The sequence below is a fragment of the Periplaneta americana genome, chromosome 5, assembly GCF_040183065.1.
Source record: "Periplaneta americana isolate PAMFEO1 chromosome 5, P.americana_PAMFEO1_priV1, whole genome shotgun sequence".
NCBI lineage: Eukaryota > Metazoa > Arthropoda > Insecta > Blattodea > Blattidae > Periplaneta > Periplaneta americana.
Genome location: NC_091121.1, coordinates 181,739,170 through 181,754,849, shown reverse-complemented (window position 1 = coordinate 181,754,849; position 15,680 = coordinate 181,739,170).

Genomic DNA, 15,680 nt, shown 5'->3' with positions numbered 1-15,680 from the left:
TTTATTTATAGTCCTAGGTTTATTGCATCTATTTATTTATAGTTAGAAATAAATTTAGGTTTATTTTATTTCATTTTATTTTATTTTATTTTATTTTATTTATGATTATGTCTCGTGACGAGAATATTGTACGAAATGGAAATATAAAAATTGGAAATTTATCTTTTGAAGAGGCGGAGAAGTTCAAATATCTTGAGCAACAGTACTTAACAAATATAAATGATATTCGGGAGGAAATTAAGCACAGAATAAATATGGGAAATGCCTGTTATTATTCGGTTGAGAAGCTTTTATCATCCAGTCTGCTGTCAAAAAATCTGAAAGTTAGAATTTATAAAACATTTATATTGCCGGTTGTTCTTTATGGTTGTGAAACTTGGACTCTCACTTTGAGAGAGGAACATAGGTTAAGGGTCTTTTAGAATAAGGTGCTTAGGAAAATATTTGGGGTTAAGAGGTTGAAGTTACAGGAGAATGGAGAAAGTTACACAACACAGAACTGCACGCATTGTATTCTTCACCTGACAAGATGGGCAGGGCATGTTGTACGTTTGGGCGAATCCAGAAATGCATATAGTGTGTTAGTTAGGAGGCCGAAGGGAAAAAGACCTTTAGGGAGGCCGAGACATAGATGGGAAGATAATATTAAAATCGATTTGAGGGAGATGGGATATGATAGAGAATGGATTAATCTTGCTCAGTATAGGGACCAATAGCGGGCGTATGTGAGGGCGGCAATGAACCTGCGGGTTCCTTAAAAGCCAGTAAGTAAGTAAGTAAGTAAGTAAGTAAGTAAGTAAGTAAGTAAGTAAGTAAGTAAGTAAGTAAGTATGTAAGTAAGTAAGTATTTTTCTTTTATTGTTGTAATTATTGTAGAATTATAATGGTATTATTGTATATTATACATGGACATCATTTTATTTTTACTTCAATTTTTATTGTACCTGCGTTTCTAAATGTACTTGACTCCCACCCCTTTCACTAATGTCCTTGCTAACGTCAGTCAGCCGCTGTTGCTAGCAGTGATCAAATAGTACAGAGTACAGTGTGTTTCAGAAATATGTTGCATTTTCTATAGAAGGAAAAGCTTATATTATTGAAGTTTATTTTCACACAAGTATGGTGTGTAGCATAACTGAATTTATCTGTGTGGACTGAGCACAAGTGAAGATTAGAGTTACCGAAAGTACGGTACCCTATAATATGGTACGGTATTTAACAGCATTATTTACTGTTTGTAGGTATGAAGGACGATGATGGAAACTGGAATTACAATATAACCGAATGTGAACAACAGTTTTTTTTCACAATTTCCTGATTATATCATTACGGAATATTTTCGTAGAAATGCCATTAATCTGGTAGATAAATTTAGAACAACAAAGTGTACAGAAAGGAAAAAAGTGTAAGATGGCCAACAAAGGTGACAGAAGATGCTGTAGAAGATGCTAGAGAAAGGATGCAGCGAGGTCGTAATAAGTCGGTCAGGAAGTTAGCTGTAGAAATTGGGGTTTCTTACGGAAGTGCTCACAAAATTCTCAGGAATAAATTAGGTTAGTAATATGCTGAATAAAGTAGACATTACATAATGTATATAACCGCCTGAAGACTTGAGTTTGTAAAAAAAATTGTTACTATTCTATTGTTTTTTGATAAAATACTGTAAAGTAATGACTAAACTGAAAATCGTAATACTATACTGGGTGTTCAGTTCAAAATGTGTCATGGCTCGCTGTATGCCGTCATGTGGCTAGCCGATGAGCCTAGAGAATTCAATCTTCCTACACTTCCGCAGAGGTGTATAACCTATGAGGCAGAGAAGTTGCCTAGCAAGTACGGCGTTCATTCTGAAGAGTACGTACCGATACGTACGGTAACGCCGGTAGTGGCAGGAATGTGAACTGTTTGGAAATACGTACTGTCGGGATATGGCGAGAGGGTTAAGACGATTACTTACGTATTTGTTGACATTAACTTCGACGGTCAACATGGACACGGGGCATTTGATTTGTGTTGTGGAATGTTACCGTACGCAACCGATGATAACAAATACCCTGCGTATGACTTGCCGGCGCAAAACACAGTTCGAAAGAGGTTATGGTAGCACACAGACCGCCATCTGTTGCTACGACGTTCAAGTTATACCGTACACGTTCTCAAGTTCAGATTGAACATCGCCTTAAATAATAGGCAACTTCTCTAACATATAAGCTGAAACTCGCTTCAAATCGGTGACCCAACAATAGTGACGTCATGACACACTTTGAAATGAACACCCAGTATTTCCCTGTAACATGAACGGATACACTACTTTTCTCTCCTACTATAGCTAGTAAAATGATTTGCTTACATATTGCACTAGCAACTCCAAACTCCTGTAATGGGAGGGGGGTAACAGTGTTTCCGAGTATAGCCAGGTTAATGTTAAAAATGTTAGTAAAAATAAAGTTATGTCCCTGTATATCACTGCCACCGGGTGTATACCCAATTGTAGTGTTAATAAATACATACATTAGACGAGTATTAATATAAATGAGAGAATCATTTTAGGACCACATTGAAATACTATTCTAGATGAAATTCAGAGCAAAGGAATCTACTATGAAGATAAGAAGACAGGCAACATGCCTAATTCATGATATGAGAGAAAGAAGAAGAAGAAGATAAGAAAAGGATTTTGATAATACTGGAGATAAACTGTGACAGAATAATAATAATAATGCGGTATAATGACTGGTTAAGTTTTTCAATTACTATAGACTTTTTCATAAAGACACTAAGAACATTTATGTATTGCCTTGTCACATGGTACACGATTGGGTTCGTAGAAATGGAAAGAATTGAAATATGAACATCAACAGAAATAAAAAACACGAGTATGTTATACATTAATGCACTGTGTAATTGCATTTTAACCCCCACATTCATTGATTGAATAAATGAGTCCCTTTCCCCCCCTACCCTTTCCACCAAACTTTCCACTCTCTTTTAATCTTCTAATCACCAAAACGGCCTGTACATTCCGCTTAAATTCGAGGTTAAAAATTAGTATAGTACGAACGCCCTAACCTATTCACAAATTGATTGCACTAATTGGTATTCCATTTCATTAATATACAGTAAGCTAGTGTGTGCCCCGATGCATTATAAAAAGCTTGTAATATACTGTAATCCTCAGCATGCTATCTCTTTGAGCTATGAATTTAATGGCATATATTTCTGAAGAGTATAAAAAATGTAATCCATGGATTCACAATGACAGAGCTAGGCCACTCATGAGCACACAAAACCGTGTTCGGAAATGGCTATAATACGTGATGAAAGCATTAACCATGTGGCCAAATGTATGACAGTCTGTACACAATTGGTTGCCCGTGAAACACGCATGATTTAAAAAAAATATATACACAGTGAATAGAAATCACTTGATTTATATCAATACAATTTTTAACGACGCTTTTTCAGGTTTAATTAGTTCACAGATCTCTCCTGCTTCTTTGTAAAAGAGTTACTGTAATCGGTTTGGACATGAAGCAGATCGTAATAGTGGTATAAAACTTGTAACAATTCAGAAATCGTAAGTAATATATAATTATTCACTTGGACCATCATTATTGTTATTATTATTATCTTAAAGCACCCGGATTTGCCTGGGGTTTCCTTTTTGCTTCTGTTTTTAATTTAATTATTTGTTAGAATTTTCAGAGATCTCGACAACTCAACTATAAAAAAAAACCCAAACTAATTGTCTTTATTAAACTTTTCTCGTGCCTAAAGATTAATTTTTATTTAGCGTTACTTACACGAATTAATTGACTTCTTAGCCAATACGTCTGCCGTCCACACCTGTGGAGTAACGGTCAGCGCGTCTGGCTGCGAAACCAGGTGGCCCGGGTTCGATTCCCGGTTGGGGAAAGTTACCTGGTTGAGGTTTTTTCCGTGGTTTTCCCTCAACCCAATATGAGCAAATGCTGAGTAACTTTCGGTGTTGGACCCCTGACTCATTTCACCGGCATTATCACCTTCATCTCATTCAGACGCTAAATAACCTAAGATGTTGATAAAGCGTCGTAAAATAACCTACTAAAATACGTCTGCCAGAGTTAACTCAATTTAAAATAGCTGGAAATCAGGCACCGAAAAGAAAACATTGTATCATGTGCCTTATGTTTGTTTTTATTTATTTATTTATTTATTTATTTATTTATTCTGATGTAGTTAAGGCCATCAGGCCTTCTCTTCCACAACACCAGGAATACAAATACAATAATAGAAATAAACAGAAAAAAATACACTATAATATACAAAGTAAAGCTACACAAGAAATAAAGAGAGAAAAAAAAAACACTATAAACAAAGTAAAGCCACACAAAAATATACAGGTTGCAGTCACACAAACTTTAAATGAGTGATTAAGTATCATAATTAATTCCATCCTAACTAATTAACTAACATAAACAAGAAACTTGCAATTTTAATCTAGGTTAAAAAAGAAAAAAAAAACACAAATCAATACTTCTAGCAATACCTAAAAAACATTAACTAAGATAAAATTTTGCAATTTAATTTTGAATTGTGATAAAGTCCGGCAGTCCCTGACATCATTAGGTAACGAATTCCAGAGGCGAGGTATTTCTACAGTATAGGAAGATGAGTATAAAGACGTTCTATGATGAGGGATAGAAAGAAGTGCTTGATGTCGGTTTCGAAGAGTTGTAAGAAATTAAAAGCGCGATAACAGATATTTCGGAGTAGAAGTATGCATGATTCTAAACAGAAGAGACAGTGAATGTATTGTTCTTCGTTCCTTCAGACGCACCCATGAAAGTAACTGGAGGGAAGATGTTATATGGTCAAATTTACTAGTATTGCAGACGAATCGTATGCACACATTGTCTTGAAATTTAGCAAAACTAAAAATAAAAAAAAAAAAATCCTAGATCCCTATATGTTCGCTTAGCCTTGACTCAATGTGGAAATATTTACCATTCCTCCTGAAACAGCCTGTATTACCAATGGGTATGGAGGGGGAACAAAGGTTTGAGTTTGAGATGACTTCCGTGTCGGTAGGTTCATATAATATTAACCACCATTGAACAAACCCTCTCACACAGCTTACATGCCAGGTCTGACCTCTTCATTTATACATCTCACTTGATATGTGTCAGAGGAAGAACAATTGTTTGTATACATCTGAAGTCTGATTAGTGTAGTATCTATCTAGTCAGCGATGTATGCAATGAAGGGGGGGGGGAAAGAACTTGCCACTCTACCCATTATCTCCTAGCCTAGTTGCCTCATAATTGGTGCCATGTTGGTATCATTTGTGAGGTTCAGAATTGTCTTCGAACAGTTCAGTAAACAACATGACTTTACAGTAAACTGTATTGTACAGTCAAATAGGAATCTCAGGTTATTAAATGATTACATAATAATTATTTGAAGGGTTCAGAGCCATAATGGGCCAAGCGCCATTTATTAAAACCAAAGAAAGCAAGGGTTAAATTAAGTAAATACCATAGTTTAATGAAGATTGACATACACATTTAGTTTCATTCAATTATGGTAAGCATTTAATTTTAACCCTTGTTTTCTCCGTTTTTAATCAATGGCGCTTGGCCCACTATGGCTCTGAACGCTTCATTTTCTGTGTATAAACAACATTTAGGTCAGGGATGGGCGTAATGCTCCCGCGAGGGAGCTGCTTACAATATAAGCGAGCACATTATGCCTAAGCTTGATTTAGACCATGAAATACAAAAATTTGGTGTCTTTTACTGTGGTTCAATGCGGGCTGTATAACCGTTCTTTGTTCTAATTTATAGTTTTCTCTAATTTTGTATATTCATTCCATGTTTTGTCAAAATATTTAACGGTCATAACCAGAGCATATAGGATTAATCTGTAGTAATGTCACGAGAGGTCTGAGATATGGCGATAAATCCACGAGCGAAGCGAGTGGATTTGTCTGGGAAATCTCAGACCTCGAGTGACATTTGTTAGGACTATTTCGTGAATAAAATAAAAATGTAAATAATATATCCCTAAAATTCGAACACAAAATGTTAATAATTGTATATTTACGAATACTTAATCTATTCAGACATTGTGAAGTAGAAATAGAAGAATATCGATTACTGCAATAAAGAAATTCGATGTTATTATTCAGTAATGCCAATTGCGAAAAGCGAAATACAGGTTTAACAATGTTAATTACGTGTACTCCACTTTTCTGTTATTATTATAACATAAATACATTTTCATTATCTGCTGAAATCATGATTTAATTTAAAGTTTTATAATGTAATTATCAGGGAACGGATTTATATGGACTAAAAATATATGAAATATCTAAATATATATGTAGTTATTTTTACCAAAATATGGAATTAAATATGGATTTTTACCAAAATATGGAATTAAATATGGACTTAAAATTATAAAAAAAATGACTATGTACGTTAAATATTGGTACATTTTAATCAAACTAAACAAAAAATATAATGGACGTACCTTATCTTCCAATGTAGTTTCAACAAAACACAATTTTTATTGTCTGTTACCATAACAATAGGTTACAAACATTTCTTTCAAGTGCTGAAAAGTGAATCTTCTTCTATTGTCTCTGAGGATAGATTTATACTGACTAAAAGAGCGTTCGACGTCACAAGAAGTAACTGGTACATAATTCAATTTCACAATGTCTGCTGGGGATAAGTCCAAGTTAATCTTCACTGTTGATTCACCACTCATCACAGCAACAACCTTTTGTAGTTCTTCATATCCAGGGTTTTTTGAAAGTACAGTGTCCACCTTAGCTCTTACTGCATCTGCAACTTTACCTCTACCACGATTCAGTTGTTCCACAGTACTATTTATAATTTCAAAACTTTCAGATAGTGAAAGGTGCCTATTTTGGAGACTTTTGAGCGTTTTTATGATGCATGAAAATGTATGCTGAATGTGAGCTAAGTCATTCTTCACACTTATGTCACAGGTAACTGTTTTCGCAGTATCAATTGAGACTGCATCTTCAGAGTCCAATGCAAGGAGAACATTGTTAATAGAGTCTATATGTTCGGCATAATATTCAACTGCTTCTAGCCATGTACCCCATCTAGTTAAAATTGGCTTTGGTGGCAATGGAATTTCAGGGTACATTTCTTTCAACACGTTAACTCTACTGGGAGCTTTGAGAAATACTTTTTTCACTGATGAAATCAACAAATCTACTTTAGGGAAATTGTCTCTGACCACTTCTGCCACACGATGAAATGCATGCGCCACACAAGTAAAATGAGTCAATTTAGGATATACAACAGATAATGCTTGTCCAGCTTTGACCATATAAGGGGCAGCATCGCTAATAAAGAATAACACATTATCGTACATAATACCCTTTGGCCACAGGATACCCATAGCTTCGTTGAACAGTTTAACTATAGTTTTGTTATTGCACTTTTCTAGAACATCACAATGTAAAAGAATTCGTTCAGAATATTGTTCACTTAACAAACCGATAACTACATTACCAACAAGTCTACCTTCTTTGTCGGGAGTCTCATCAATGGAAACCCAAATTGAACTATCTTTAATTTCATCTCTTATCTTCTGTATTGTCTCATCGTAGATGGATGGAGCATACGTCTTCCTAAGTGTTGACTCATCCGGGATTGTATGTTGAGTATATTTTTCAAGGAATTCCCTGAAGACCTTATTCTTTAGTTTGTAGAGAGGAATATCAGCAGAGATGAGAGAACGGCACAGGTCGATGTTAAACTCAGATCTTACATTCGATGTTGTTGGTTGTGTTAAAAACAATTGTCTCTGCTTGGAATTTAGTTGTTTGTTGGCCTGATGTTTACTAGTTGTAATGTGTTGTTGCACCAGGAACTTTTGTGTAGATGATACTGCACACTGACACAAATTACAAAATAATATTTTATTGTCAGTTGATAAACCATCTTCTTTAAATTCTGAAATGTAACTTGTTAGTTTTGATTTTAAATTGACTGAATGACGTACTTTTGGCATATTTACTGTCTTTATAGTATGATTTACAAAACTGAACCTATGTGTACTCTGACTGGCATTTAACTGTTGAGCTGCACAACTGAAGTCTGTTAAAAATTTTAAATTAAATTAATACAGTTTTGTAACTTACTTTCCCATTGTTGATAGGACTGCTAATTTTCAAATAACTCTGATGTTAAAGGGATTACTGAACATGTGTTTAAATCTCTATTGTTGAAATGTATTTTTAAAAGTTAATGGAATTTTGTTTTGTTTTATTGTTAAACCTAATATAATATGGACTGTTTTATATGAAATATGGAAAATATATGGAAATTAACGAAAATATGTACTAAACTCTAAAATATGGAAAAATATGGAAAATAAAAGTAGGATTTTTCAACCCTACACATTGTGAAACATAAAGATAATGCATAATATAAATTATATTAGCTTTATAAGTAAATATGTATTTACATATAAATCCTTTCCCTGGTAATTATAGTAACCTGATTAATACATTAATTAAATGAAGAATTGTTGAAAACGCAGTTATCTAATGTGAATGAAGGAATGTAATTTTTTTCAAATAGCCTACAATGGACATGGAATTAGAAGATGATGTATTTTATAGGCTACAATAGGTAAGGTTAGCTGGTGAGCAGGACCAGTGTCAGCTGTGCCTTATTTCGACCGTTACTTACAATCAGTGCTACACGAAAGCATTTTTTATAGCTCGACAAATGCATTCTCGCTGTAGTGTGTAACGGAACTAAAGCTGCATCTACACAGTTCAGTATTCCAATCGCGTTTGCATGCAATCTGGGAAGAATATTGAAAGAATCAAGTTTAAAAGGTACGTTCAATTAAGGTACATGAAGTTTTTGTGTCTATAATGTGCGTTGTTTGGAACGTCGTCTTCACTGGGTAAATATATTAATTAATATTAAATATCAATTTTGCATTCGTTGCTTTAAAGTTGAAAGAAAAGTTTAACCGTGTAGTTGCATCTTAATGTATTCATGATCGTCAATTCACGGGGAAACAGTTGGCGACAACTAAACAAAAGAACGACCATGCGATAAATTGATAGCGATAAATCTAGCTGCAAAAATTATCGCAAAGTCTGACTGTGATTGGTTGGAATTCAAAATTTCATTACACTTCATTGGTCGAAAATGGAATGACGTCATATAAACGAAATAGTCATTGTAAACCTTGGTCTGGTTTTCAGGAACCAGCATATTAACGAAATACAGATCTTTTTCTTTTTTTTCTTCAAAATTCGAATATTGTGAATTCCTGTTTATTCGGAAACTCCTAAATATGACTTTTCATAGAAATTCTTTATACAAGCTTCCCCTATCTCACGTAGGGTGTTAATTTATTGAGGGGCAAGGCGCTTTTAACTATCTGCTGGATAACGAACCTGACATGTCACACACGATTATTCAGTATGTAGTTGGAGTGAGTATTTGTTTGCTTTTTTTAATGTCTTATTGTTGACAGTCCATTTGTGCACACAACAACAAGTCTGGCTCCTTTGTATAGAATTGTATAGTGCAAATACAGCGCATTGTGCTAGCTATTTGATATGTGAATTGTACACCTTCATAAAAGAGATTTCATTGTCCACTACTTTTCTGTATATTTGTGTTACCTTTAAAACCCACTCCTACAGTGTCTATCCGCCTGTATGGCAACTAGACGATAGCTTTCACAAAAATGAGTAATTGAGCCGAAGTTATCTGTGATAATGCAATATAGGGACGTGATTCGTTTTTTGTAACATGAAGTGAAATGTTTCGAAAACTTGAAAACATTATTGTGTTATTCCGAGTATTAACACAGACAAATACACTACCCACAGATTTTATTGTACGTGTTGAAAACAAACAAGAAAGGAATTGTATTTACTTCAGTGAAATTTATATGGCTTTATTTTTGATAATTTTATGTTCTTAAAACTGGAAACAACAAATCTCTCTGAAAATGTATGTGGTATTTACTAAAGCAGGCATGGGCAATATGTTCTCGCGCGGGCACTGTATATACCATCCCTTCATCCCTTCATTCCTCCCTCCACAAATATTCTACCTGTCTGCGTGTACGTACAGCAAGCAGAGGCTGAACTCGGTACCATAGCGTTTTAATCAGTGGTCTGTAAATTGGTGGAATATGGCGAATAAATTGAAGGTTTCGTTTTAATTTTCAAGAAACATGGGAACAAGACTATTTTGTTATTATGAGTAACGGTAAAGTTAAATGCTGCTTCAACTGTTTAGTTGAGATTTATATAAAACATTATAATATCAGACAACACTTAAAGTAAAAATGGTTTGTATTGACTATTACACTTTTACTACGTCATACTCAGACATCGAGATTTTGGACCCGATAGAATAAGTTTACTAAGTCCATACATACTATAGGCAGCTTTGTCACTGTGTTTGAGGTGGATGGGAGTCGGCAGAAGGAGAGACATGTGTACGTGAAACCAAGTCCAGTCCAGTCTGCTGGTGCTGTACAGTGACGTTCCAAAGAAAGACAACTAATTTATCAAACATTAAAATAAAATGATTGGAAGAGGAGAAAAATTCTGTAGGATCAAAAAAAAATCTATACGTAGATTAAAATACAAACCTATAATGCGAAATTTTCAAAATAAATTAATATGCATTTCTTCTCGCCTTCTTCCACAAGCACATGTGCAATACTTACACAACATACATAAGAATCATACACAATATACACAACTTATAATGTACAATCCATGATATCCCCACAATATAGCCTATACTTACAATATATTTACAATATAATGTAATGATAATTTATGTTCTGTTCAACTTGTTTATTTTCCAGCTTTATCTTCTAGAATACTATTTGAACTGTTACAATGTACTACAACACACATTCTCAAGGTCTCAAAACTAAATTCTCTTCGGTTGTCGGCAAGACAAAATTTGTATTGGGAGAAGCTCCGCTCTACATCACATGATGTAATGGGTGCAAAACGATAAAACACTACTCATTGAAATCTGTCTTCGCTACCCCAGCAGTGTCCGTAGACTTCTTCCCTGCTAGCATGTCTTTTATGTCACAGAATATGACATATCCACTGCTTTTACACAAAACTGAGCTTAATTTCTGTTTAACACGATTACTAGCTGGTGTAGCGGATGCTTGATGAATTACTTTCGTTATCTCCTCAATTAATGTTAGAGCTTCAGGAGACGAATAATTGACGTTTTCTATAACCTCACTGGTTAGTAGAATTTTTTTTTCCTGAGCTGTCAGTGACGAGGGTTCCGACTATGAGTGGCTTCATCTATCGACACCCAGATTTTATTATTTGCTGTTTGTTGTCTAATGTTACTTAATGTTCTATTGTATTACTTTCTCAAGTAAGTCTGCCGCAATGTCGAGTCAGTAGGGACTATTCTCTTGGTATAATTTTCCATGAAAGCTTTGAAATTAGGGTTATTTACTTTATTAAATTATATGTTTACAGCCACCATCATTTCACATAGAACTGGGAAGAACTCGGATTCTTTATTTGTAAGTTAATCTGACACAGGTGGAATTTCTTCTTTGGTAAGAGACAAAATGTTTATATGTGAAATGTGTTTTTGGGAGTTACAATGGGTCCCAATGTATCGTTTTTGTCTCCCCTTAGTCTGACATGACAAAATTTAATGTAACATGGTCCCCATTAACTTCAAAATAATCACTTTCGAACTCCTGCACAAATAAATGCGTCTTAGAGTATTTCACTTTTGGCATACTTACTGTTAATTATATTCTTCTACTAATCAGATAACCACATGCACACATCGAAACTAGACTGCTATCTCCTGTCCTCTCTTTTCTGACAACGTGAACTAGGCCTACAGGACTGTTTTTATTACCAGAACAGTACCTGCCTTATGAGTATGACTGAGTAAATAAAGCACATGGGACGACAGGTCGGTCGCTACCATCAGTGCCTCCACCCACTATCGTCCTGCTTTCCAACTTGAAACCGCACTGTTTTCGTCTATCGGGTCTAAAGTCTCTAAGCCTGCTCATACTACATTTGACCAATAAAACGGTACGAAAGTACGTCTTTCAATCAATCATGGCTGCTTATCGCACAATTTTGTCGATTTCCTAGCATTTGTTTAATTTTATCGCTTCCCTAACATTTGTTTTTTTTCACTACCCTAGCATTTGTTTCTTTGATTGCCAACATTTCAAACAGCAAATTCTTTACGTTTTTATAAAATATAATTTGCGATCGTAATTTGTTTTCCGCATAGATAGTCGACTGAAAATGGCGGCTCCGTTCAAACATTTTGGTGAAGATAACATTAATGGAATAGAATTTTAGTAAGTCAATTAATATCTATTGTATTGTAGTCTATTAGAGTACTTTATTTCTTTTAATCTCTATATACTTTCTTCTGTTCTTATCACCTCCCTACTATTTATTCCTTTGTCTGTCAATATTTCAAACTGCAAATTCTTTACGATACTATAAAACATGCTTTGCGATCGTCAATTGTTTACCGTATAGACAGTCAACTGAAAATGGTGGCTCTGTTCAAACATTTTGGTGGAGCTAACATTAGAGAAATAGAATTTGAGTAAGTCAATTAATATTTTATTGTATTAGAGTACTTTATTTCTTCTAATCTTTATATAACTTTCTCCTAATCGTGTAATGGTCAGTTAAATCCCACTCGAGTTTTGATTTCCTCTAGATAAATAAAAACCTGTAGTGAGATTACTGATGATGAAATAGTTGTTACGTGCAATAAAGCAATGGGCTATTTTGTTGTGCCGGTTGAAATAGCGAAAAAGTTTTCAAGAATCTGCAAGAATAATTCGTTAATTGAAAAAAAAACAATCCACGAGAACTACTGGTTGAAAATGCAGTCCAATCAATTTATCGCATTTCAAACACATAGGCGAGTCATAGAGAACAATACCCCTTTTCAAATGCCAGATAAAACCGTCAAGGATTGTATGAATTATTACCTAATGACAAGTATCCTAACGTACGTAATTTCACAGCTAAAATGCTGGAAATCTTTGAATCCACATATGTCTGCGAACAATTTTTTTTTCCTAAACCGAACCTGATAAAAAATATTGCGTGTACACGTCTAACAGACTATCATCTCGTAACTCCTTGACGTTTATGTAGTAATATTATTCGCCTTAATATACTGGGTGTTCAGTTCAAAATGTGTCTTGGCTCGCTGTATGCCGTCATGTGGCTAGCTGATGAACCTAGAGAATTCAATCTTCCTACACTTCCGCAGCTCAGGTGTATAATCTAAGAGGCAGAGAAGTTGGCTAGCAAGTACGGCGTTCATTCTGAAGAGTACGTGCCGATACGTACGGTAACGCCGGTAGTGGCAGGAATGTGAACTGTTTGGAAATACGTACTGTCGGGATATGGGGAGAGGGTTAAGACGATTACTTACGTATTTGTTGACATTAACTTCGACGGTCAACATGGACACGGAGCATTTGATTTCTGCTGTGGAATGTTACCGTACGCAACCGATGATAACAAATACCCTACGTACGACTTGCCGGCGCAAAACACAGTTCGAAAGAGGTTATGGTAGCACACAGACAGTACAGACCGCCATCTGTTGCTACGACGTTCAAGTTATACCGTACACGTTCTCAAGTTCAGATTGAAGAACGCCTTAAATAATAGGCAACTTCTCTAACATATAAACTGAAACTCGCTTCAAATCAGTGACCCAACAACAGTGACGTCATGACACACTTTGAAATGAACACCCAGTAGATACTTTCGTCCTCACTAAATATTATAGGCGATCTACAACTTATAATTGATTATTTATAATTGGTGGGTGTTAAGCCATAGTGATCATATTCAAATTCAAATTCAAATTTATTTACAATTTACATTTGAAATGAATACATATGAATAGATACCCGAAATGACCATATGCTCGTGCTCGGGTACAGTCCAGTAGTCTACATAAATTTTACAGAGATCAAATAATAATGTTGATGATAGAAATAACAGTAACAATAATAATAATAATAATAATAATAATAATAATAATAATAATAATAATAATAGTAATAAAACAAAAATATTTACAATAATAAAATAGAAACTAAGACGGATAAAATAAAATATAAAACCACTAGCGAGAGTTAACACAACTTAAATAAGCATATAAATAACCGGAAAAAAATGACGAACTCGAAAATCAACAGAAAAGTTCGTTGTATCGCAGACGACAGCAACCGCCGTATTGACATTGTGTTGTGCATTATTGGTAGTAGGGGGGAGCCGAAAGTCTACGTAACTGCCGTTCTCTTCGAATCTTCTCGTACAATCATGGGAAGTTAATGCTGCAAAAACAAAAGTCTACGAGTCAAACTGTTCATTATTACCAGGATAAATACAAATAATACTGAAATATATTAATCTAGTTTCAGTTATAGATCTCTCCTTTTGTGCAAGAGGTATCATATCAAAATATTTTATGAATAGGGGGGAAAATATAAATTTCAAGAACTCTCTAGTGACAGAGATAGTGACAAGTACAATCAAGTGTATCTGTAGCGATGCTAAGGAATCATTTATTGGAGATATACACTGTTATTAATTAAGAAAATGATCTATTTATATTTATTACAATGTTTTATCTTATAGGTTACATGCATCAGATAAATATGATATGATAAATATGAATGCCTATATTGCGTATTTGACTCGATTTGAATTGTTCAATGTAATGGCATGCCGCATTAGTTTTGTACATCCCTAAGTCGAAGAGAAGCCAAGTTCATGTAGTTACCCGTTGATGGAAACACAGCAGCTATGCCCGAAATATTGTGTAAGGAGTAAGTTCGATCATACATACTTCCCCTCCCTTATACCCATGCCTGACCTAAAGTAATATGCTGTCGTACTTGATTATTTATATTCCTAGATTTCTTCTCTCACATAAACTTATACCAGAGTTCCGCCTCAATATCAACATTTTTCAAAATGATAATAATAACAGACACACTGTATTTTTTTTTTTTCAAAATTCTTCGTTTCAAATATCCAATATAACAGCAGGATGCGATAATAGTGACGAAAAGTCGGTCTGGGTAGCGTAGTTGGTATTAGCACTGGCCTTCTATGCTCAAGGTTGCAGGTTCGATCCCGGCCCAGTTCGATGGCATTTAAGTGTGTTTAAATGCGACAGGCTCATGTCAGTGGATTTACTGGCATGTAAAAGAACTCCTACGGGATAAAATTCCGGCACACCGGCGACGCTGATATAAATTCTGCAGTTGCGAGCGTCGTTAAATAAACCATAATTTAATTTTAGTGACGAAAATGCGGGTAAATTGTTATTGGAAAATCTTTCCTTCAAAGAATCTAGATCAGGCCTGCACAAGGTTTGCGCTCTCCGAGCCGGCTCACAGCTCATGAGCGGAATGTAGATATTAGCTGCGCTCTGTATAAGGGTGGACTGGAAGAAGGGGTATTTCTCGTACAAAATATACACAAAAGGAAGTACATTTACGAGTGTTTATGAAATGAATTCCCGTTCAGTGTTTGCAAAACTATCTTGGACTATTATTAAATAATAAAGAAATGTTTATTTTACAGAAATAATAGAAATTCTATA